General features: G+C 41.5%; 1 non-coding gene across 1 annotated transcript; it reads left to right on the forward strand.

Annotated features, from left to right (window-relative positions):
- Positions 1-20,791: 20,791 nt before the first annotated feature.
- LOC145415155 (5S ribosomal RNA) lies at positions 20,792-20,910 on the forward strand. Its single transcript, XR_013900010.1, has one exon. It is a non-coding gene; the product is annotated as a 5S ribosomal RNA (ribosomal RNA).
- The last annotated feature ends 3,977 nt before the right edge of the window (positions 20,911-24,887 follow it).

The following is a 24,887-nucleotide window of genomic DNA, read 5'->3' on the forward strand; positions in this document are numbered from 1 at the left end:
CAAGAGATTAGGTGTGCTGAGCTGACTCTATTCCTTCTTTACCCCTGCACAATTGTTGACTCTATACATGGGTTTTATCCGCCCCGTGTGGAGTACAACTCTTATGTGGGGAAGTTCCCCACATACAGCTCTTCTCAATAGGGTGAAGTCAAAGGCTTTTCATCTCATTAACTCTCCTCCTCTTACTGACTCCCTTCAACCTCTGTCTCTTCGCTGCACTGTTGCATCTTTATCTCTTTTCTATCGCTGCTTCAATGGTCACTGGTCCTCTGAACTGTCTGTATGCATCCCTCCACCTCTGCGACGGGCACGTAGCACTCGTCTAGCAGCAAACTCTCATCCCTTTTCTGTCCAACTCTTTAATGCAAGAGTTAACGGTTACTCCCAATACTTCATTTATGCAACAGGTCAACTCTGTCTCCCTCTGTCTGTATTTCCTGCTTCCTATGATCTCCAGTCTTTCAAACGCGGTGTGTCCATGCATCTCAAAATGATCGGATCTTGAATTTGGCTCTCTCTTGTATTTTGTTTTTCTCTTGGAAGCAACAGTTATTGCATGCTCATGGCCTTTGGTTCCTTGTTTCTTGCTAAAAAAAAAAAAAAAAATGCATGCAAGTGTGTTGAGCCTTCAAAAATGAACGAATGAACGAACAATCAGCATACTGTATTTCTAGCCATATTCTTCATCATTCCATGTTCTTGTGTGGAGTGGCATATAAACCACTTGTATCTCCGTCTTTCTGCCTTGATCATTTTGTATTTCTACTATTAATGCGTCTGCCATATTGTTACCCATTTCCACCTCTCTTGCCTTTAACTTCCTCTCTGTCATTATTAAAACTCCTCCACCAGATCTACCTTCTCAGTCTTTTCTCTGTATTTTATATGAATTCCAGTCCAACACCTCTAATTTTATATCTTTGTTTGTTTCCCTTAAACGCATGACTGCTTGTTTCTCCTAGGTTATATAATCTTTTAACAACTTTTGTTTTTAAAGATTAATGCATCTACAAAACTATACATAACCTTTATGATACTGCTCTCTCTTACTTTGACTTTGCATCCCTCACCTCCTGTTTCTCCTTTGTGTTTTTTATATCCTTTTTTTTTTTTTTTTTTTTTTTTTTTTTTCCACTATACCATCTAACTCCTTTCATGTCTATCATTCAAGGAAATATATATATATATATATATATATATATATATATATATATATATATACTGTATATATATATATATATATATATATATATATATATATACTGTATATATATCATTTCGTTTCATTTTTAAAGGCTCCAACTTGCTTGCATGCGTCGGCCTTGGTCACCTAATGGCGGCTGTCCATGCTGCACGATCCATTGCAGCCTCCCTGTTCAGTCCCTTAACCCTGAGGTCACACTTAATGACTTCATCCCATGTCTTTCTCGGTCTACCCCTCGTAACCCCACCCCCAATATTAACACTTCTCACCTTCCTCACCCAATTATCATCCCCCATCCTCTCCACATGTCCAAACCATCTCAATCTACCTCTCCTCATCACAACACCAATACACTCCAGTCCCATCCTACCTTTCAACTCTTCCATTGTGAACCCAGCCCCCCCAGACCTTGGACGCAGGGACGCACTACACATCCACCTAATCATTGTCATTTCTGCACGTCTGAGCCGGCAAATATCCTCCTCCTTCACTGGCCAGGTCTCACTACCATACAACATTACACTCCTAACACATGCTGCATACAAAGACCCCTTAGCATGTAGGGAGAGTCCTCTCAATGTCAGGAGAGGCCTGAACTTCTTCCAACCACTTCTCACCCTAGCCACAGAGCTAGCTCCAGCCCCACCTCCGGCACACATGTCTCCCAAATAACAAAACTCTTCCACACACTCAAGAGATTCACCAACAAGTTCAATTCTTTCATGTCTGACAATCTCCACCTGCTCTCCCCGACACGCTGTACACATAAAATCAGCATTATCTTGCAGTCTACCTCTGATACCACTACATCTCTTATGCACCCATTTATCACAAACACTGCACAAGATGGAATTACTTCCCACCCCCTTGTGGCAAACTGCACATGGCCACTCTCCCTCGTCTTTGACAGAACCGCCACCAACCCTAGATATCATCACTTTTGTTTTATCTGCATTTACCCTTAAGCCCTTGTGCCCCATACCATCTCTCCATTTCCTAAACCTTTCCTCCACCTCCCTTTCGTTCTCTGCAATCAACACCAAATCATCAGCATACAGCAACTCCCACGGGAGTCTGTTTCTAAAGTCACGTGAAAGGGCTTCAAGTACCGTGATAAACAATATGGAACTCAAAACTGACCCCTGATGCACACCAACATTCATGGAAAACCCATCACTCAAATCTCCATTCACTCTTACCTGGGTGTGAGCACCCACATTCATAGCCATAACCACCCTAACCAGCCACTCCTCCAAGCCAAGCTTTCTCATTGCCCAGTTCACCACCTCTCTAGGGACTCTGTCAAAGGCCTTTTCCAAATCAACAAAAACAAAATAAAGATCCCTTCTCCTACCAATATATTTTTCCTGTAGCTGTCGAACAATTAATATGGCAGCAGTGGTCCCCCTACCTGGCATTAACCCAAACTGCATCTCATCAATATTCACTCTTTCTCTAATCATACCTTCTAAAACTCTCTCCATTACCTTCATTATCTGATCTCAAAGCTTTATACCTCTATAATTTCCTCTTTCCAGGGCATCACCCTTCCCTTTATACACATTTACAATTACACTCTTCAGCCAATCATCTGGGACAACACACTCATAAATAATCCTATTTATCAGGTCAGTGACTAACTTCACCCCTATATCGCCTGAGGCCTTCAACATTTCGGCAGTCAACCCAGACACACCTGCTGCCTTCCCCACCTTCATCCTGCCTATAGCCTCACTCACAGTAGCATCATCAATCAAGGGCCAAGGGCCAGACACTGGATGTGCTGGCTCCAATATATATATATATATATATGTATGTATATTTCTGTTTTCTCATCATTATTCCTCATTGCTTCTGCCATCATGTTTCTTATTGTCTTTCTTTTCCTGTTTTTGGGCCTCTCCAACAGCCATCCTGTTGAATCTTGCACCATCTGTCAACATGCATATGGATCGTAATATCCCTTTGGCAACCCTGGTCAAATTTAACTGTTTCTGAAATGGTCTGCTCTTAACCTTTTGAGACCGTCATAATCTTCCTCTGACTCTTTCCTCCCAGTTTTGTTCCTATTTTTCATCTTCCTTATCTCTAAACACAAGAACAAATTGTTTTCAGTCTATTTCATTTTATTTTCTCTCTTCCTTATAGTGTTCAACATACCTGCTTCAGAGTTTACTTTTTCTTCTTTTTTTTCTCATTCTAATTTCTCCTTTGTTCTTTTCTGTTCCTCCACTATCTCTGACAGTATAATTGATCTCCTTTGTTCTTTTCTGTTCCTCCACTATCTATCTATCTATCTATTGCCAGACGCCTCAATCCCGTTTGGGGTGGCCACAAACAAATCGGCTCCAAGTCGCCCTGTCCCCCGCCATTTCACTGCCCTGCTCCCAACTCACACCCCCCTCTCTCATATACCTCTCCACCCCATCCCTCCATCTCATCCTCGGCCTTCCCCTCCCTCTTCCCCCCTCCACCTCACTCACATACACTCTCTTCGTCAGTCTTTCCCCCTCCATCCTCTCCACATGGCCAAACCACCTCAGTGTGTTCCTCATAATGCTTCCTATCACTATCTCTGACAATATAATTGATCTGTTTTCTTCCTTTACTAGGCAAAGTTGGCCACACAATATTCATTACTCAACAACTTCATGAAAAATATATAGTAGAATGTCAATTTAACTTGAACTGGTTTTAAATTATACATTTAAACAACACATACAGTTACATATATATTTTCAGTATTGTATAAAGCAAATCCTTCCAATTTTACGCGAGTTAAATTTGGCACGCAATGTAAACAAGTTTAGAGCCTACTGTTCCCAGCCAGATGCATCTCTGGACATTCCTCCCGCATCCTGGCTCATACTCTGTCACCCACCGCAAAACAGTGTTGTCAGTTCATGGAATTTCATCTGCTAGTGTGGAAAAACAAATGAACAATGAACATGTATATGAGTTAAATTTGGTGTATCAATGTAGACAAGTTTGGCACCTGATGTTTCCTACCAGACACTCCCCTGGGCATTCCTCCTGCACCCTGACCCGCGTTCCATCACTCAACACAAAGCACACCTTGATCCCAATTAGCGCGTGATCAAATAGCACAGTTCACAACTAACGCGAGCTGTCTCTTAATATCCACAACATCAGAAAATAACAATGCTGGTGAAGCCACCACAACAAAAGATGAGATTATTGAAGCATCTATTGAGGACACAGTACAGGAGGCGAGTCAAGAGGAGTTTACACCGATGCCAGCAACACCAGAAACACCAGGAGAGCCCTCCATGATGCAGATCATCCTAATCTTGGCTGCTGTAGATGCCTTAACCTTTTGGCTGTGATGGCCATAACAACTTATGTGCTCAGTGTGGAGAAATAGGAAATAATGGTGTGTTTTCAACTCATGTTGCCACTTATCCTTAATCATATGAGTTAAAATTTTTGTCAGACAAGCTTCAATCTTTCTACTGTTGTTTGCAACAAACTGAATGTCCATAGGTACTCCCAGCCCAGAGAAAGTTTTGATAGACTACAAGGTGTGTTTTGACCATCTGACATGGGAAATAGCCTAACGAGGTGGTGATTTCCACCAAACCACAGGATTTTTTTCGTACAAATTAGGGTTACTCTCACATTATCTCATCACAATAATTACATTAAAAAAAAACACTTCTAGCCAGTTTTGTATGATTTTATTGCGATATTCTGCAGTGTTTATGCTAGACTTTAGCGAAACAGTAGCGATGTGAGGAAAATCATTACAGACTTTATAAAACTTCATGAAAAATTTTTATTACCACTTATTTTTATAAAACTTATCGATATAATTTCATTTATGAGTCATTTTGTAGCATAGCTGCAAAAATTGCAACCATAAAAATGTTTGCTAGCTAATGCACTTAGCATATGACTTCACTGATTATCAAAAAAAAAAAATTCTAAATCACTTGTATTTTATCACAGTAATTCACAATATAATATAAAATCACACTGTCAGCCACTCTTGTATGATTTTATAGTCGTTTGGGTGTGTATTACTTTGTATTATTTATGAGAGGGGGGGGCAACGAACTAGTTTAGACCTGCTCATCAAGGGTATGTGTACATGTGTGTGTGTTCTTACCTAATTGTATCTTTACAGGAATGAGTCAAGCTCGTATTGTCCCGTGTCTTAGACCATATTTATCGTACATATCCTTAAATTTGTGAATTGTTTTGGCACACACTATTTCATTCGGTAGTGCATTCCATTGATCAATTGCTCTGTTTGGGAAACTGAATTTCCTTACGTCTTTATCACCTCTCTTCTTATGCAGTTTTTTGCAGTGTCCTCTTGCTGATGCTTCTCCATATGTTAAGTAATCATTTATGTCTATTTTCTCCTTTCCTGATATGCACTTATATAGCATTATCATGTCACCTCTTTTCCTTCTCTCCTGTAGTGTTGGTAGATTCAGTTTATTTAGTCTTTCTTCGTAGCTTAGGTCCCTTAAGCTTGGTATCCATCTTGTAGCGGCCCTTTGAACTTTTTCAATCTTGTCTATATGCTTTTTGAGATGAGGACTCCAGACTATTGATGCATATTCCAGGGTTGGTCTAATGAATGATGTTATTATCCTTCTTAGCATGTCTTCATTTATGTATGTGAATGCTATTCTCATATTTGCAAGCAGTGTATACATGTTCCGTACCTTCTCGCTGATGTGGTCAGCCGGAGATAGTCTGTTATTGATAATCACACCTAGGTCTTTCTCTCTTTCTGATGTGTATAGGGTTTTATTTCCTAACTTATAATCCCAATCAGGTCTTTTTCCACTTTTACCAAACTTGATTACATGACACTTGTCCACATTGAATTCCATTTGCCATGTACTACTCCATTCATGAAGTTTATTTAATTCTTCTTGTAGCTCCCTACAAGAGTCTGTGCTAGTAATTCTCCTTTGTATTTTTGCATCATCTGCAAACATATTCAGATAGCTCTCATTTCCAGTGTTACTGTTTATATCATTTATGTACACTAGAAACATGATTGGTGCCAGCACCGAACCCTGTGGTACTCCACTAGTCACTTCTTTCCATGATGAGTAGTTTCCTCTTAGTACTGTCCTCATTTCTCTTTTTATGAGAAAGTCTTGCATCCAACAAAACAGTTTGCCTCGAATTCCTCCTTGATGGTACAGCTTCCATAAAAGTCTTTGGTGTGGTACTGTGTCAAAAGCTTTCTTGAAATCTAAATAGATACTGTCCACCCATCCTTCCCTTTCCTGTATTGTGTTTGTTACTCTGTCATAGTAGCTCAACAGATTAGTAACACATGATTTTCCTTTTCTGAAACCAAACTGTCTTTCTGTTATCATACTGTGTTCTTCTAGATGATTTACCCAAGCTTTTCTTATAAGTTTTTCTAATACCTTTCTTACAACACTGGTCAGTGATACTGGTCGGTAGTTGAGAGGATTTTGTCTATTTCCTTTCTTGAGTAAGGGGACTATATTTGCTTTTTTCCAAATATCAGGTAGTTTCCCTTGGCTCCAGGATTTCTTGAAAATTAAAAATAATGGTTTACTTAACTCCTTTGCACATTCTCGTAACACCCAACATGAAATTTCATCAGGACCACTTGCTTTTCCTCTGTCTAATCTACTTAACTCCTCCTATATTGCTTTTTCTGCTATTTGTATATCTGGTAGTATGTGTGGACATGCGTGTTCCACATATTCCCTCTCAAAATTTTTTTCTTCTGTAAAAACTAATTGGAAATTCTTATTTAGTGCTTCACAAATATCTTTCTCTTGTGTATAAGTGATTCCCTCGTCCGTGATGGATTGTATTATATCTTTTACTTTGGTTTTGCTTCTGATATAGCTGTAAAACAGCTTTGGTTGATCACTACTTTTATTTATTATATCCTCCTCAAACTGTTTTTGGGCATCCCTCCTTATTCTTGTATAGTCGTTTCTTGCCTGTTTGTAATTATTATACGCCCTTTCACTATTGTGTCTTCTGTATCTATTCCACAACAAATCTCTTCTTTCTTTTGATTTTTTACATTCTGTATTGAACTATTTCTGTATTTTCTTATCTGCTTCTTTGTGCTGTGGGATGTACTTCTGGACTCCTATTTCATAAAATTCACAAAATTTTTTATATAGAGCATTTAAATCTTGTCCTCTAAGCTCATTTTCCCAATCAACTTCTAAGAAATACTTCTTTAGGTCTTGATAATTTCCCTTTTTATAGTTTAGTCCCTTTTTGTAACTGTCATTGCTGTTTACTATGTCATATGCTATCCTGAAGTTATAATTTAGTACTGCATGATCGCTTTTGCCGAGTGGAGGGTGATATATTAAACTGTCAGTGTCATTTTCTTGCCTAGTAAATATTAGATCTAGCACTGAAGGTACATCAAGTCCTCTTTTTCTAGTGGTTTCCCTCACATGTTGCGTTAAGAAAAACTCTTGTACAAGATCCAGGAGCTTTTGGTCCCAACAGCTTTCTTGGCTATTTATATCTAGAGTATTCCAATTTATATTTGTATTGAAATCCCCAGTTAGTATAATTCTTTCCGATTTCTCTTCCATTTTATGTAGCAAGGATCTTATACTCTGAATTGTACTCTCTGCCAGGTCCTCATATTCATCTCTTTCCCATGTGTTTGATCTGGGTGGCATATACAAATTGGCTACAATTACTTTACCTTCAGATGTGTCGATCTCTACTGCAATCAGTTCTACTTGTGATGGTATATCTAGTTTTATTTCCTTGACTTTTAAATTTTTCTTAGTTAATATTATAATTCCTCCTCCTTTTTTTAAGTTTCTGTCTCTTCTCCATATATTGTATTCCTCTAAGTTTAGTATGTCATTGGATATCCTTGGTGTCAATTTTGTCTCAGTTAGGCATATTATTTGTGGTTCATTTTCTCTGACATAATCATTCATCTCTAGTAATTTAGATACCATTCCATCCACATTTGAGTACATCAACTTTATCATCTTGTTTATATACTTGTCATGACATGGTTCTGCTACCTTCCTCCTTTTTCTTCCATCCTGTTTGTGTACCACTTTCTTACCTGCAATCCTATTACTTTGTAAAAAAATTTCTTCTTGTCCTCTTCTGATCTTCCCTCATTTTTTGTTTTTGCTTCCTCCCTTTTCTCTTTCAGTAATTCCAGTTCCTCTTGTGTTAGGCATCTTTTTATCCATACATTTTTGAACTCCTCTTTTTCCATAAGATTCTTTGCATTTTTTAGTATCTCTTCCACAGTGTTTACACTCTGGAAAGTCACCTTTAGAGGTCTTGTCTTGCTTTTCTCGTATTTCCCTAAGCTTTTGTGTTCCTCTATGTCTTTACTACAGATTTCCTCTGATACTTCTTTCAGTAAGCTCATGACATTTGCCATCTCCTTTTTGTCTCTAGTGATTTTGGTTTTAATTTCTTCCTCTTCTATACCAGTGATTACTATTGATTTATTTATTTCTACTGAATCTCTGACTAACTTTGGATTGTTTTGGATTATTCTTTTCACTTCCTTTTTAATGTTTTTTTCCTCCACCCTTGTTTCTAAGTCTTTCTTTACTTTCACCATTTCAGCATACGTGGTTTCTACATCATTTTTGTAGCTTTGCACAGCTTCATTCACCTGTGTTATCTTCTCCTCAATATCACTGCTCTGGTCCATAAGACTGCTTGCTTGTCTAATTGTCTCTGTGTCATTTTTTAACTCTTCCATAACACTCTCGTGATTAACTACTGTACTTCCCATTTCACTCACTTTCTTCCTAAGCGTATTCAATTCCACTGTTAGTTCACTGATGGTTGTGTCTTTCTTATTGGCCTCCCTTCCCAGTTTTTCTATCTCTTCCTTTTGCAAGTGCATTTGCTTCTTTATTTCATCAATTTCATTTTTGAAAGCCATTTCTAGTTTGTGTACACGTTCAACCAGTCTATTGTGAGTCTCCACTTCAACCAGTTCTTGGTAGAAATCATCATTTTGCTTTTTACTTTTATCCCTTTTCTTTTCCAAATTTGTTTTACTGAAGTATGTATCCATTTTGTAATACTAAATGAAGAGTATGTACTTACACTTTCCGCGTGTTGCCGTAGTATAAACAAACCCAGCTGACTCAACGCATCGTGGTTCTTTGTTGTTTGAATCAGTCTTATTTAAACTTATTATTTCTTTTCCTTTTTATAATGAAAAATCATTTAGTCTAACCTGGTACAGAGCTTGACTCATTCAAAGATACTTATTTAGGTAATGTCTCTGGCCGTGTTGAGCTGGTATGGAGCGCCGGTAAAGGACGTCTTCCTCCGACGATGCCGTGTGTGTGTGTGTGTGTGTGTGTGTGTGTGTGTGTGTGTGTGTGTGTGTGTGTGTGTGTGTGTGTGTGTGTGTGTGTGTATTTACCTATTTGTAGTATACAGGAATTGAGCAATGCTCATGTTGTCCTGTCTCCATAACCACATTTATCAAGTCTACCTTTACACACATGAATGTTTTTCTCATGCACCACCTTTTCATCTAAGTCATTCCAAGTACTTATTTTTTACCTAATATACCTAATTGTGATATACACGGAATTTGCTATGCTCATGGGTTTCTGTCACTGTTTCTCAATAAGTCATATTTAGCTTTAAACTCTTTTAAGTTTTTAGACTGGACGATCTCTTTGTCCAGGCTATTCCATAAGTCTATACTTCTGTAAGGAAAGCAATATTTCTTGATATCCTTCAAGCAGCTTGACTTTTTCAATTTCATTCCGTGTCCTCTTGTTGCTCTCTTATCCCATAAAAACAGATCTTCTTTGTCAATTTTATCTACTCCCACCATGGTCCTGAACACTGCAATCATGTCTCCCCTCTTTCTCCTTTCCTCTAAGGAAGGCAAATCCAGCTTTTCCAGCCTCTCTCTGTATGACAGGTCTGCCAGACTGAGGACCATCTTGGTTGCTGTTCTTTGTATTCTCTCAATCTTGTTTATATCTTTCTTTTTGTGTGGGGACCACACTACCGCTGCATATTCTAACCTGGGGTGGATCATGGCCACTATCAATTTTTTCATCATCCCCTCATCCATATAATGACATGCTACTCTTATGTTAGTCAAGAGTTTATAAGTCTCTCTAACTATCTTGTTAATGTGCTTTTCTGGTGACAAACTATCTTGGACCATCACTTCCAAATCTTTCTCTTCTCTCATTTTTGTGATTAATTCATTACCCAACACATAATTCAGTGATGGCCTCCTGGTACTTTTACCCATTTCCAATATTTTACATTTCTTTACATTAAATTTAATTTCCCACGTCCAGCTCCATTCATGTATCCTATCCAGATCCTCCTGCAGCATTTTACAATCCTCCTCAACCTCTACCTTCCTCAAGATCTTTACATCATCAGCAAACAGACTTGCATAACTGTTCACTCCATCTACCATTTCATTTACGTAAATCAGGAACAGGTGCCAACACCGAGCCTTGAGGGACTCCACTTGTTACTTCCCTCCATCCAGACATCCTATCCTTTATTACTGTCCTCATTTGTCTGTCTCTCAAAAAGTCTCTCATCCATTCCAGAAGTTTCCCCTTCAGTCCTCCTATATATTCTAGTTTCCACATTAGTCTCTTATGAGGTACCTTGTCAAAGGCCTTCTCTAACTAAGTACACACAATCCACCCAACCATCTCTCTCCTGTACCACGTCAGTCGCTCTTGAGTAAAAGCTCAACAAGTTAGAAACACATGACCTTCCACTTCTGAATCCAAACTGACATTCAGCCAAAATATTAATCTCTTCTAGATATTTTATCCATCTGTCTTTCAGGATTCTCTCGCACAAATATGCGACCATGCTGGTTAGAGACACTGGTCTGTGATTCAGGGGTTCTTCCCTGTTTCCTGCCTTATAAATTGGTACCACATTTGCCCTTTTCCATTCTTGTGGCACTTTCCCCTCTTCTGGAGAACACACGATTAAACTGTGAATTTTATCCGCCAGTTGTTCTCTGCATTCCTTCAGTACCCAATTAGAAATTCCATCAGGTCCTGGGGCTTTCCATACATCTTGAGTTTCCAGTAATTTATACACTTCCTGTACCTCCACTTTTATATCTTTTATCACTGGTACATTTCTAATCACTCCCTCCCCTTCCACAAACTGCTTTTCATCAGTGAAAACCGATTGGAAACATTTGTTCATTATTTCAGCTTGCATTGCTGCATCTTTATAGACCTCTCCTTTTACTTTCAGTTTGGTGATTCCTTCCTTTTGTTTCAGTTTGCCATTAACCCGTCAAGTCCCGAGGTTTTTCGCACCTCCGACACTCCCCAATCCCGAGCTATTTTGGAAAAAGTTTTTTTTGGCTAAAACTTACGCTTTTGTTGAGAAACAAAGGAAAATCACCAAGAAAGGGCTTACCGTGGTCCATAAGTGGTCGGAACAGGTGAGGTCCCCCTCGCCAGGTATTGTATTCTATCATTGACGTGTGAGACGCTCACGTTTTCTATGGTAGGAAATATTGGGAGAAACAACAAACAACACCTCTACATTTATTGAATTTGAACTAATAAACAATAAGAGTAACAATAAAATGAATGTCAAATACATATATATGAAAAATAAGCATTGTACCTTCGCGCGAGCATAGCAAGCTAGGTCCGAGTGGTAACATGCTATGTGCTAAGTTTCTTGTATTAGTCAGCATATCATTTTTTCTACTTGTATACTTCTGTTTCATTGACATTTTACCCATTTTTACTGTTTGTAAATGTTTTCAGATGTTTTCATTCATTACGATGACATGCAGCATAAGTATAGCGCACATCTGCTTACTAAGCGCACTCGCTGTGACTCGTATTTCAACATACCCAATTGTTTTATCACTTTCCTATTATTTTTTTCTTTACATAGAACCTTTCCTCCACCACTGTAAATGTTTTCAATTATTTACATTCATTGCGAGGGCATTTAGCGAAATGCTAGCGCATATTCACGTAGCAGGCACAATCTCAGACACTTGTGTTTCATCTTCTACTTTATTTTTTCACTCCAATTATACTTTCCCACTTACATTACACACGTTGACACCCCTATACTGCACTATACATAGTTACTGGCATTATTTATTCTAGTGAGCGTTAGAATATCGCATGAAAATACCCTCGCAATGAATGTTTCGACCAACATAATACTCAAATACTTACATACAAATTCTTCACATATATTACACACTTTCCCACTTGTTGACTTCTATTTTCATAATTACGGGCCTGATTCATTCCACTGAGCGTGAGGATATCGCATCTCTATACACACTCTAGGAATATTTTGGCTTAGAATACATTTCAGCACTTACAATAATTTGAACATATATTATACCCGTTTGCATTTCCCATAATAATATTTACATATTTACAGGCCTTATTTATTGCACTGAGCGACAGAATATCGCATCAAAAAACCCTCTCTAGGTATGTTTCCACTTACATCATATTTATACACTTACATACTGTTTTTGCACTTTTGTTATACCCGTATGCACTTTATACTAATATTTTCAGATCAACAGGACTTATAATTTCACTGAGCATCTGTTTGTCGCATTTACTTCAGACTTTCAGCGTCCTGTCGCATTCACACCATATTAGAATTGCATCAAGGTGTGATATTCGCTGAAACATGGGTGAATATAGAGACCCACATCACACTCGACGCACTCATAGCAGGTGTCCTTCCTCTGTGTGGTGAGTCTCACCCGGGAATTGCTACACACGTGACACCTGCTTTGGGGCCTAGGTCTATTTGGCTGGGGAGGGATAGGAGTGGGGAAATGGTGGCCGGATATTCTCAGGGGAGTTTGGGCAATAGGGGCAGTGCAGGTGCGATGTTAGGGCCTTTCAACAGCATACCGTGCAAACATCTCTCTTGTGAGCTCCCTCACAAACCCTTCAAAGGTTTCCTGAACTCCTGCTGTCATGGCGTGCAGGTGGTGGCAATTCAGAGCAGTGATATCTAGCAAGTGAAAGAACAGTTTCTTATACCACTTCAACGTGGTCCTGGCACACTCTACCGTCGATGTCATGGAGTCTGACTGGTCCACCAGGCGCATGTTTATGTTATAGTCCATGACACGCTCAGGTTTCCATATATGACGCCAATTCTTGCTCCGGTAATCCACAGAATCAGTACGGTGCATCAAGGGGCAGTGAACTGTTGACAAGAGGCTTACTTCTCTATTATGGTTCCACACAGTTGCAAGTATGTTGTTGGCTTTGAAGGAGACAACCTCATTCCTGTCAAGTTTCCGCCCTACCTTGACCATGTGACGCCGGTTCACCTTCACGGTTCCACAGGTTCCCGTTTCATGCATGTGTAGATAACAAGTGAGAAGAGGGCTAGTGTACCAATTGTCCAGGTAGAGGACGTGACCATGAAGAAGGTAGTCTTCTATCATTGTCTTTACCACTGCTTCCGACAGTCCAATACTCCGATCTTCTATTATGTCTGTCTGTGCACCGGTGTACAAGACTATGTCTTGCACATAACCAGTCCTACAGTCACACATAACAATGATCTTGAACCCAAAACGGTGCCTTTTGCTGGGTATATACTGCCTAAATGAAATACTGCCTCTCCACAACACGAGACTCTCGTCTATGACGAGGTCTCTATAGGGATAAAATGACGAACGAAAGGTTTGCCTCAGGTGATCAAAGACCAACCTAATTCACCTCATCTTATCTGTGTCGTTCGCATTTGCAGGATCATCAGCATCATAGAAATGGAGGCAACTTAGAATTTGTTGGAAGCGATTATGGCTCATGACTTGCCCAAATATTGATGTAAGCATAACAGGGTCCCTTGTCCAGTAGGCCAGAATTCTGTTCTTTCATATAATACCCATCAAAAGGACCAGGGCAAAAAATAAGAACATTTCTGAAAGGGAGACAGGGTAATCATATATGATAGAATGCCTGCTCCTTGTTCCCAGTCTTTCACTCTCACGGCGCTGGGTGCTTGCAAAACGGTTGGTTTGGTACACAATCTGCTCCACGAATGCCTCACTAAAAAATAGGTGGAAAAAATCCATCCTGGTGGAATTAGGGTGAATTCCTGGAGCAATGCAGCCAGAGCGCCCCTGCTCAGTGAAGGGGTGAATGAGGGGAGAAAAATCACTCCCATCCTCCCAATTCCATCCCACAAATCCCTCGTCCCCATCATCCCCATCACCGCCTTCGTCTGGGTGGGAAGGAGATGCTGGTGGGGAAGGTTGGGGTGAAGTGCGGAGGGCTTTCCCACTCTCACTCCTCTTCCCTCTGCCTTTACCCTTTCCCTTACCCTTACGGCCTAGAGGAACATTAGGGGGCTGTGGGGATGAAGTTGGGAAATATTGGGGAGCATAAGACGTGCTGGGGAGTGGTTCCTCCCCACCTTCCCCCTCCACAACACCACGTGATTTTTCACGCACCCTCACTTGCCCACGTGTTTGGGAATATTGGGGAGCATAAGACGTGCTTGGGAGTGGTTCCTCCCCACCTTCCTTCTCCATCACAACCCCACGTGATACAGAACACACCCGCACTTGCCCACATGATACACCCTGCCGCCTCACACTACCTAGGGAGAGCGATGACTCACTCCTGCCACTCTCACTTCCATACTCCTCCCTGCACTTTCCCTTTCACTCCCGACTCCCTCCACGGCACTTCCTACCTCCCCAAACAAAATACTAGGCCCATACCTGCTCGTCCGACGTGGTGTGCGCTCGGGGCCACGATGAGTAATCACCTCACGTCCGTACCACGTGGCAGCATGTTCCACGGCTCCGTCCTCGTCCTCGTCATCAAATTCGGGTTCCACATCACGTTGGGGCTGGGCATAGGATGTTGCACGTGGTTTTTTGGCCAGCTGCCCCTCTCTAGCGGCACGGTAAGTCACGTACTGCTGCTTCCTGGGGGACAGGACTTCTTCATCACTGCTGGTGGTTTCCTCCTCCTCTGGCTGCACATAATCTTTGTCAACAGCCTCGTCATCCAGTGGGGAATCACTGTCGCCTGTAAAGGCGTCCAGGGCGGCTTGAATTTCGTCCTCTGAGAGACCTCTCTTTGCCATGTCTGAGCAGGACCGTTGCTAACAGGTGAGTGACCGAGCCGCGGGTAAGCACGGGTCGCGCGGGGTCGCCGAGTGTCCCCGCCTGATGGCAGGTAGGGGAAGGTCGAGCGACGATACTTACCGAAAATCAAGCGCGAAATTTGAAAATTGTGGAAATTATGCACTTTGCAATTGCGCGACTTACCAGTACATCGCCGGGACTGGCAAATGCAAAATGTTGCAACGTACCCATACGTCGACGGGACGGGGCGGGTTAACAAATCTATAAAACAGTTTGGGTTCATCCATGCATTTGTCTATTATACCTTTTTCAAAATTCCTTTCTTCTTCTGTAGGTGTTCTTGTGTATTCATTTCTAATTCTTTTATATTCTTCCTTTGTTCTGTTGTTACCTCTCTTACTCCAATTGTTCCATGCCTTATCTCTCTGTTTTTTTGCTATCATACACCTTCTATTAAACCACTCCTTTTTCCTGTTTTCTTTCCCTCTTGCTCTTGGTACAAATTTTTCCACTCCCAAATTATAGAGGTCTAGAAAGATATCCCACTTCCTCTGTATCTCTCTTGTTTCTCTGAGTTTTCTCCAATCCGCATTTTCAAAAAAGTTTCTCAATCCTGTAAAATTTGCTTTCCCAAAGTTGTATCATCCCTGTCTATGAAGCTCGTCTCTTGGCTCGACGTTCCCTGTTATCATCTGGAACTCAGTGACCACATGATCACTTTTTCCCATAGGACAGAGATATTTCAGTGATTCTGTTACATCGGGTTCTTTGGTAAACAGTAAATCTAACCTTGCTGGTGTGTCCTCACCTCGAAACCGTGTCTCTTCTTTGACCCATTGCGTCATGACATTATTCATTATTATATTTAATAACATAGTGCCCCAGGAATCCTCACCGCATCCTGAGTACCATTCCTCCCAGTTCACCTCTTTACAGTTAACGTCACCCACCAAAATTATATTATTGCTTTTCTCAATTATTTTTTGTAAATAGCTAGCCATATCTGACAACATCTCCTGGTATTCGTCATCATTCCATACTCTCGTCTTAGGGGGAACATACACTACTGCCATATCTCTCTTAACATTCTCTCCAGTTTCTAATTTCATATACAGTAATCCCTCCAATATCCGACATAATAGGGCCATAGGCAGGTCCTGATAGTGGTCCTGTCTGGATATTGGGCCCCAGCTTATGGACTTGTACTTATGGACCCTAACTCAGAGAAACACCTATACAACTCCCTCTGGACATGCATAGCACCTATTTAAGACTCAAATCACACCAATAAGGCACATAAAAGACTGAAATAAATGCAAAAGAAGCATAAAATGAGGGTTTTGAGGTAGGTTCATACAATATTAAACATTCTGGTTACTGGCTCCTGGACTGGTAGTTATGGACCTAACCTAGCCTAACTCAGAAAAATACCTTCCTACTGCACATGCATAGCTCCTAACACCCTATTCACCCCAATAAAGGATATTAAAGAGTGAAATGAGGTGTTTGAGGTAAGTAATAATGGATAAAAGTACAGTATGAAACATTCTGCCTACTTACAGCAAGTCCATGGCCATCTCGATGAATAACTGCCTCCTCTTGGACTCTGACAGTAAGAAGGATTTCCTGAAGCACTTGCAGTACGCTGTTCATGAAGTCTTGCACTGAACTTAGTCAATCGCACTCAGAAGTCCGTTCTCTTCTCAGTGCGCACTCTTGTCTAACTTATGCTCCATTGTAACTTACTAAGTGTTGCACTCTGCACTTTAACTTTTCTCACTCTTCTAACCATTTTCTAAAGCAAAAACCAACAAGTCTATTTACGTTAAATTTTGTTCCAAAATTGTATTCTCACTCACAACTGTAAATCCTTAACACAATGCACTTTTTTTTTTCACTGCACAACACTGTAAATTCCCGTGTGGTCTAGTGGAGAAGTTCTTGGCGTCTATTCACTGTCAGAGTCCGAGAGTATCACTGGCAGGTGACCTAGGGGTGCGTCGCTGGGTCGTGGTGATGGCGTACCCACTGCAGACGACTCTGAAGATAGACGCAAACTCACGTCGAGCGGTGACTCCATCGTGGCTGATGTGGTGGGCTGTGGCTCGGAGCATGAGGGCCTGTCTTGGGGATGCAATGGAGTGGAGCCAGGGCTGGGCACAGCGGGGGTCACGGGCCTGAAAAAACTGTCAATGGTTGATTGACGCAAGGACCGACGATTCTGACGATGGATGATGCGCTGCCTGAAAGCACGCACTTCCCCCACAAGTCCCTAGGGCCGCATCTCCCTGTCACAGTCCGGGTGTTCCAGGTAGTCGAGAACGAACTCTAGGTGTTCCCGGAGTGCGCTCAGCTTGGGGATGGCTGGAGTTGTGTCATGCTGAGAGGAGTCCGCATCATCGTCGCCGTTCTCGTCAGAATCTTCAAGCTGGGTACTGACACCTGCAACTGAAGATGCAATCTCCAAATCAGACCACGTCTGATACCCAGGATCGCCCTTGTCGTCATCCAGCCACTCACGCACATCGTCCACATCAACATTGTCGCCATGTGTACATAGCCGTGCATGGAAGTCATCCATGTCAAACCCTAGAAAATCGTACTCCACATCCATTCCGAGAAGCAGACGAGATCAACCATTTTCTAGAGTCTTGACAGGGACTTCCTTCCATGCACTGGTCCAGTTGTAGATTGCAGACTTGATGTTGTAGCGGCAAAGGTTTTCCAAAGTCCGCTGGCCTCGCGTGTCCCGTCCCTCCCTGCGCTCATCCTCGTCCTCAAGAACAACCATCACCTAGTCCAGGAACTTCCGTCGGTATAGGCGCTTTGTTGCCACGATCACTTCTTGGTCCATTGGTTGGATGAGAGCAGTCGTATTAGCTTGCAGAAACATGCACCTAATCCGGCCATTCTCAGCCACCAAGTCCTTGTTGCACGGGTGGGCAGGTGCATTGTCGAGGAGAAGGAGGGCCTTTACCTGGTCGCGCAGGATTCCTAGTGTCTTCGTCTGGTAATGTATGGCCTCCTTGACGAAGTGGCGGTGGAACCAGTCTTTGAAGATCTGGGCTGTAAACCATGCCTTCAAAGAATGGTACCAGACGACAGGAAGGACATCCATCACTCCACGAAGACACCAAGGCTGCTTTGCACGGCCAGCAATAACGGGCTTAAGCCGGTACATGCCGTTAGCATTGGCACAACACAAAGCAGATATCTGTTCCTTGAAGAGCTTGCGGCCTGGTACACGCTTCTCCGTCTCCTCGGCTAGAATGTTCGTTGGCAAAGAACGATAGAATAAACCAGTTTCATCAGCATTGTAGACATGACCGAGAGTGAGGCCCTCCCTGTCGATCAAGCCCTTCACCTTGTGCCGAAACTCGCCAACTCCATCCTCGTTAGCGTCCAAAGCTTCGCCATGAGCTTTACGGTTGGTAAGGTCATGCTGTAACTTGAATGCGAAGAGCCAACCCTCGGATGCCTTGAAGTCTAGGGCGTCATGAAGCCTGGCGAACTTCTCAGCAGCAGCCTTCAGCTCCGTACTACATACCATCACACCGGCAGCACGTTGCTCTCGATACCAAATCAACGTGGAGTGGTTGATTTCAGCAAACTTGGGAGTAAACATCACCTTCCTCTCCACGTTGCGTTTGCTTCTCGACGAGAAGTCAGCCGTGTACTGCATGAGTTTGTCTCGGGATCTCTTGATATCGAACAAAGTAGATTGGGCCAGGTTGAACTCGTGGAGGATGTGGGAAGAAGACCACCCCGCGTCTACTTTCTCTAATATCTCTCGTTTCTTCTCCAGAGTCAACATCACTCTCTTCCTTTTCTCAGGCGGCGGGGCCATCATCACACACCCTAATAAGAGGCACGAGAGCAGCAGGAGTGCCTGCAGCAGGTAAGGAACCACCACAAAAGCGAGCATGTGGGCAGCCATGACGACGAGCGTGCACTTGCGGCAAGAGACAGGCGGAAAGTGGGGGGGATGCAGGGGCGCTCTATCGGACGTCGGAGGAATTACACGCCACAACAAAGCTGTCCTGCACCGCGCGCGCCAAGTTCAAATTACGGGCGGGATTTTTTTTTTTTTTTTTTTTTTTTTTTTTTTTTTTTCCAGTTATCGGACCATTTTGGGAATATTGGATCCCGGGATGATTATGTCCGGTTAGTGGGGATGTTCGGATATTGGGCGTTCGGATATTAGAGGGATTACTATCACTTCAGCCCTGCCTTCTCCCATTTCCACGGTATCTACATTTATGTTGTTCTTCACTGCTATCATCACTCCTCCTCCCGTTTTTTCTTTTCTGTCTTTTCTCCACAGTTTGTATTTACCATCTCCCAAAAGAACATCAATATTTTCTCGTAATTTGGTCTCTACAAAGCACATGACATCAGGTTCATTTTCTCTCAAGAAATTGTTAATTTCAAGCCTTGCCGATATTAAACCATCAACATTAGTGTATATCACCTTCAAATTATTTTTGAAGTTTTTTTATACCCTCTTCTCTCCTTCTTTCTGTCAGTACCACTTCCTCAACTTCTGATCTTTCACAGCCATCCCCCTTAGTTTCCTTCACTTCTGTTTCCTTAAATACCACTTCCTTACTTTCATATCCATCACTCTCCAAAAAAAAGGTATTACATTCTTCCTCTGTCTTCTTATCATTTGTTTCCTTTACTTGTTCCTTCAGTGATTTTAAAAATTCTTTTTCTTCCTCATTCAAATCATTTCTTATTATAACATTTTCCATCCATGCCTCTTTGTTTAATTTCCAGGTCACTTTAAGTATATCATCTACTACACTTTCTGCTGACAACTTGACTCTCATTGGTCTTGTTTACCCTTTCTTATAAGGCCCTATTCTCCTTACTTCTTCAATTTCTTTTACTCACTTGTCTCCTTCGGGATCAATCTTGACTAATATTCCTCTCACCAGGTTCGTGTCATTCTCAAGTCTCACGGATCTAACTTTCTCTTCCTCCTCCCTGTTTCTAAATATTACCACGCATCTGTTCCTTTCTACAGTTTCTCTCACTATTTTCTCTTTTTTCTTCAGTATTTTCACTACATTTTCTTCCAATTTTATCTTGTTCATTTCTCTTTCTTCCTGGATGGTTTCTCTTAAGCTGACCATTTCTTTCTGTTCTTCCTCTATGTGTGCCCACTTTGCCTTATGCGCTTCCAATACACCCATAAATAGGTACAACTTAGGTATCCCTAGAGCGAAGTTCAGTGATGTATGGCCGACTCGTGTGTTATCTCTCCCGTGTGTGTGTGTGTATTTGCCTGTTTGTATTTACCTATTTGTAGTATACAGGAATTGAGCAATGCTCGTGTTGTCCTGTCTCCGTATCCACATTTATCTAGTCTACCTTTACACACATGAATGTTTTTCTCATGCACCACCTTTTCATCTAATTCATTCCAGATACTTATTTATTTACCTAATATACCTATTGTGAACGGCCATACCACGTTGAGTACACCGCTTCCTGTCCGATCAGCGAAGTTAAGCAACATTGGGTCTGGTTAGTACTTGGATGGGTGACCGCCTGGGAACACCAGATGCTGTTGGTATCCCTACGTGTCAAGTGGGGTTGGTGGAGGATTAGTGCCCCTCCCTGTAAAACAATCAACTCTAAGCCCTTGGCCACCCCGTCTGGGATACATGGCGTCTGGCAATGAATGAATGAATGAATGTGATATACACGGAATTTGCTGTGCTCGTGGGTTTCCGTCGCTGTTTCTCAGTAAGTCAAATTTAGCTTTAAACTCGTTTAAGTTTTTAGACTGGACAATCTCTTTGTCCAGGCTATTCCATAAGTCTATACTTCTGTAAGGAAAGCTATATTTCTTGATATCTTTCAAGCAGCTTGACTTTTTCAATTTCATTCCGTGTCCTCTTGTTGCTCTCTTATCCCATAAAAACAGATCTTCTTGGTCAATTTTATCTACTCCCACCATGGTTCCGAACACTGCAATCATGTCTCCTCTCATTCTCCTTTCCTCTAAGGAAGGCAAATCCAAGTTTTCCAGCCTCTCTCTGTATGACAGATCTGCCAGACTGGGGACCATCTTGGTTGCTGTTCTTTGTATTCTCTCAATCTTGTTTATATCTTTCCTTTTGTGTGGGGACCACACTACCGCAGTGTATTTTAACCTGGGGCGGATCATGGCCATTACCAATTTTTTCATCATCTCCTCATCCATATAATGAAATGCTACTCTTATGTTAGACAAGAGTTTATACGTCTCTCTAACTATCTTGTTAATGTGTTTTTCAGGTGACGAACTATCTTGGACCAGCACTCCCAAATTTTTCTCTTCTCTCATTTTTGTGATTAATTCATTACCCAACAAATAATTCAGTGATGGCCTCGTGGTACTTTTACCCATTTCCAATATTTTACATTTCTTTACATTAAATTTCCTTTCCCACATCCGGCTCCAATCATGTATCCTATCCAGATCCTCCTGCAGCATTTTACAATCCTCCTCAACCTCTACCTTCCTCAAGATCTTTACATCATCAGCAAACAGACTTGCATAACTGTTCACTCCATCTACCATATCATTTATGTAAATCAGGAACATTACTGGCGCCAGCACCGAGCCTTGAGGGACTCCACTTGTTACTTCCCTCCATCCAGACATCCTATCCTTTATTACTGTCCTCATTTGTCTGTCTCTCAAAAGGTCTCTCATCCATTCCAGGAGTTTCCCTCCAGTCCTCCTATATACAGTATTCTAGTTTCCACAGTAGTCTCTTATGAGGTACCTTATCAAAGGCCTTCTCTAAGTCTAAGTACACACAATCCAACCAACCATCTCTCTCCTGTACCACGTCAATCGTTCTTGAGTAAAAGCTCAACAAGTTGGAAACACATGACCTTCCACTTCTGAATCCAAACTGACATTCAGCCAAAATATTCATCTCTTCCAGATATTTCATCCGTCTGTCTTTCAGGATTCTCTCGCACAATTTTGCGACCATGCTGGTTAGAGACACTGGTCTATAATTCAGGGGTTCTTCCCTGTTTCCTCCCTTATAAATTGGTACCACATTTGCCCTTTTCCATTCTTGTGGCACTTTCCCCTCTTCCAGAGAACACATGATTAAACTGTGAATTTTATCCGCCAGTTGTTCTCTGCATTCCTTCAGCACCCAATTAGAAATTCCATCAGGTCCTGGGGCTTTCCTTACATCTTGAGTTTCCAGTAATTTGTATACTTCCTGTACCTCCACATTTATATTTTATATCACCAATACATTTCTAATCACTCCCTCCCCTTGCACAAACTCTCTTTCATTAGTGAAAACCGATTGGAAACATTTGTTCATTATTTCAGCTTGCATTACTGCATCTTTATAGACCTCTCCTTGTACTTTCAGTTTGGTGATTCCTTCCTTTTGTTTCTATCTATCTATCTATCTATATACCTAGGCTGCTTCCGCCAAGGAAAGGGAGGTAGCCGAGACAGGACGACTCACTCTCCATATACTCATCCATTCAAACACATTCATTCGCATCTTAGCTCCAAAGGGGAGAACGGACAGATCCTCACCGCATCACACCGCACAAGGGTCAACTGCGCAATGCAATCAGTGACATCCGCAGCAGGGCCCGACAGCAGAACTGGTTTACCCCTGCCACATCATAACAGACCCATCCCCTTACCCGCACCTGACCTGACTAGCTGATCAGACCAAATGCGGGAGAATATCCCCTCAGGGCTGTGTCATCACTTATTGATTCACAATTTCTCTCCATTTATTTCTGTCACGCACAGCCACTCTTCCTTGCTCAAAAGACATCCCTCTCGCATCCAGCGCTCTCTTCACACTGTCCATCCATCCTATTCGTGGTCTTCCTCTCAGCCTTACACCTCTCACGTCAGATCTAGTTATCTTTTTCACTAATCGCTCATTATCCATTCTCTCCATATGCCCAAACCATTTCAACACCCTCTGCTCAACTCGATCAGCCATCTCCCAAACAACTCCAGTTCTCCTTCGCACTTCATCATTTCGCACTCGATCCATACGCGTCACTCCACACATACTCCTCAGACATCTCATCTCCATTACATTCAAACTTTTCCTCTCTGCTACACCCATATTCCATGTTTCAGCCCCATATAATGCAGTCGGTACCACAACACCCTCATACAGCCTTCTCTTTACATCCATTCTAAGCGAACGACATTTAAACACTTTTTTCATTCCTCCCAGCACCTTTCCTACTTCATTTATTCTAAACTTCACTTCTGCATCTATTCTTCCATCCACAGCAACATGTGACCCTAGATATTTAAAACAATCTACCTCCTCAAGCAACTCACCATTCAAAACTATATTCATCCCCCTACCATCTATCAACCTCGTACACTTCATCACTTTACTCTTATTCTCATTTACTTTCAATTTCCTCCTTTCACACACCCTTCCAAACTCTTCTACCAACTGTCTCAATCTCTCCTCTGAATCAGTCACCAGTGCAGTATCATCTGCAAACAGCAGCTGCTTCAGATTCCACTCTCCTCCATCAACATTTTGTTTCAGTTTGCCATTAACAAATCTATAAAACAGTTTGGGTTCATCCTTGCATTTGTCTATTATACCTTTTTCAAAATTCCTTTCTTCTTCTCTACGTATTCTTGTGTATTCATTTCTTGTTCTTTTATATTCTTCCTTTGTTCTGTTGTTACCTCTCTTTCTCCAGTTGTTCCATGCCTATCTCTCTCTTTTTTTGCTATCATTCACCTTCTATTAAACCACTCCTTTTTCCTGTTTTCTTTCCCTCTTACTCGGTACAAATTTTTCCACTCCCAAATTATAGAGGTCCAGAAAGATATCCCACTTCCTCTGTATCTCTCTTGTTTCGCTGAATTTTCTCCATTCCGCATTTTCAAAAAATTTTCACAATCCTGTAAAATTTGCTTTCCCAAAGTTGTATCTTCCCTGTCTATGAAGCTCGTCTCTTGGCTTGACGTTCCCTATTATCATCTGGAACTCAGTGACCACATGATCACTTTTTCCTATAGGACAGAAATATTTCAATGATTCTGTTACATCGGGTTCTTTGGTAAACAGTAAATCTAACCTTGCTGTGTGTGTGTGTGTGTAGAAGAAAGAAATATATCTCTTTAAACAATTATTTTGCCTTGAATATTTTTTTTCCCCTTGAATATAATTATCTTACTCCTAAAAAATTTCTCGTACAACAAGAATCTCTCCCAGAAGAATAATCCTACTGTACAACAATTATTTCTCTTAGAACAAATATTTCTCTTTGAAGAATTATTTCTCCTCTAACAATTATTTCTATTAATAGAAGTATTTGCTCAAATTATTTCCCTAAAAGGGATAACTTTCTTAGAACAGACATTTCTCCTCAAACAATTATTTCTTTTAAATGAAATATTTCATCCATCCATCTATCCATCATCCAAGTCCTATATTGCTCCATGAGGAGCAGAGGAGCCTGGAGTTAAGCAAGTTGGTCCTGACATTTAAGATGAGAGTGACCAGCCTCACTGAACCCTGAGTGGCA

Source organism: Coenobita brevimanus, chromosome 101, assembly GCF_032717465.1.
Source record: "Coenobita brevimanus isolate Jiangsu-jjx chromosome 101, ASM3271746v2, whole genome shotgun sequence".
NCBI lineage: Eukaryota > Metazoa > Arthropoda > Malacostraca > Decapoda > Coenobitidae > Coenobita > Coenobita brevimanus.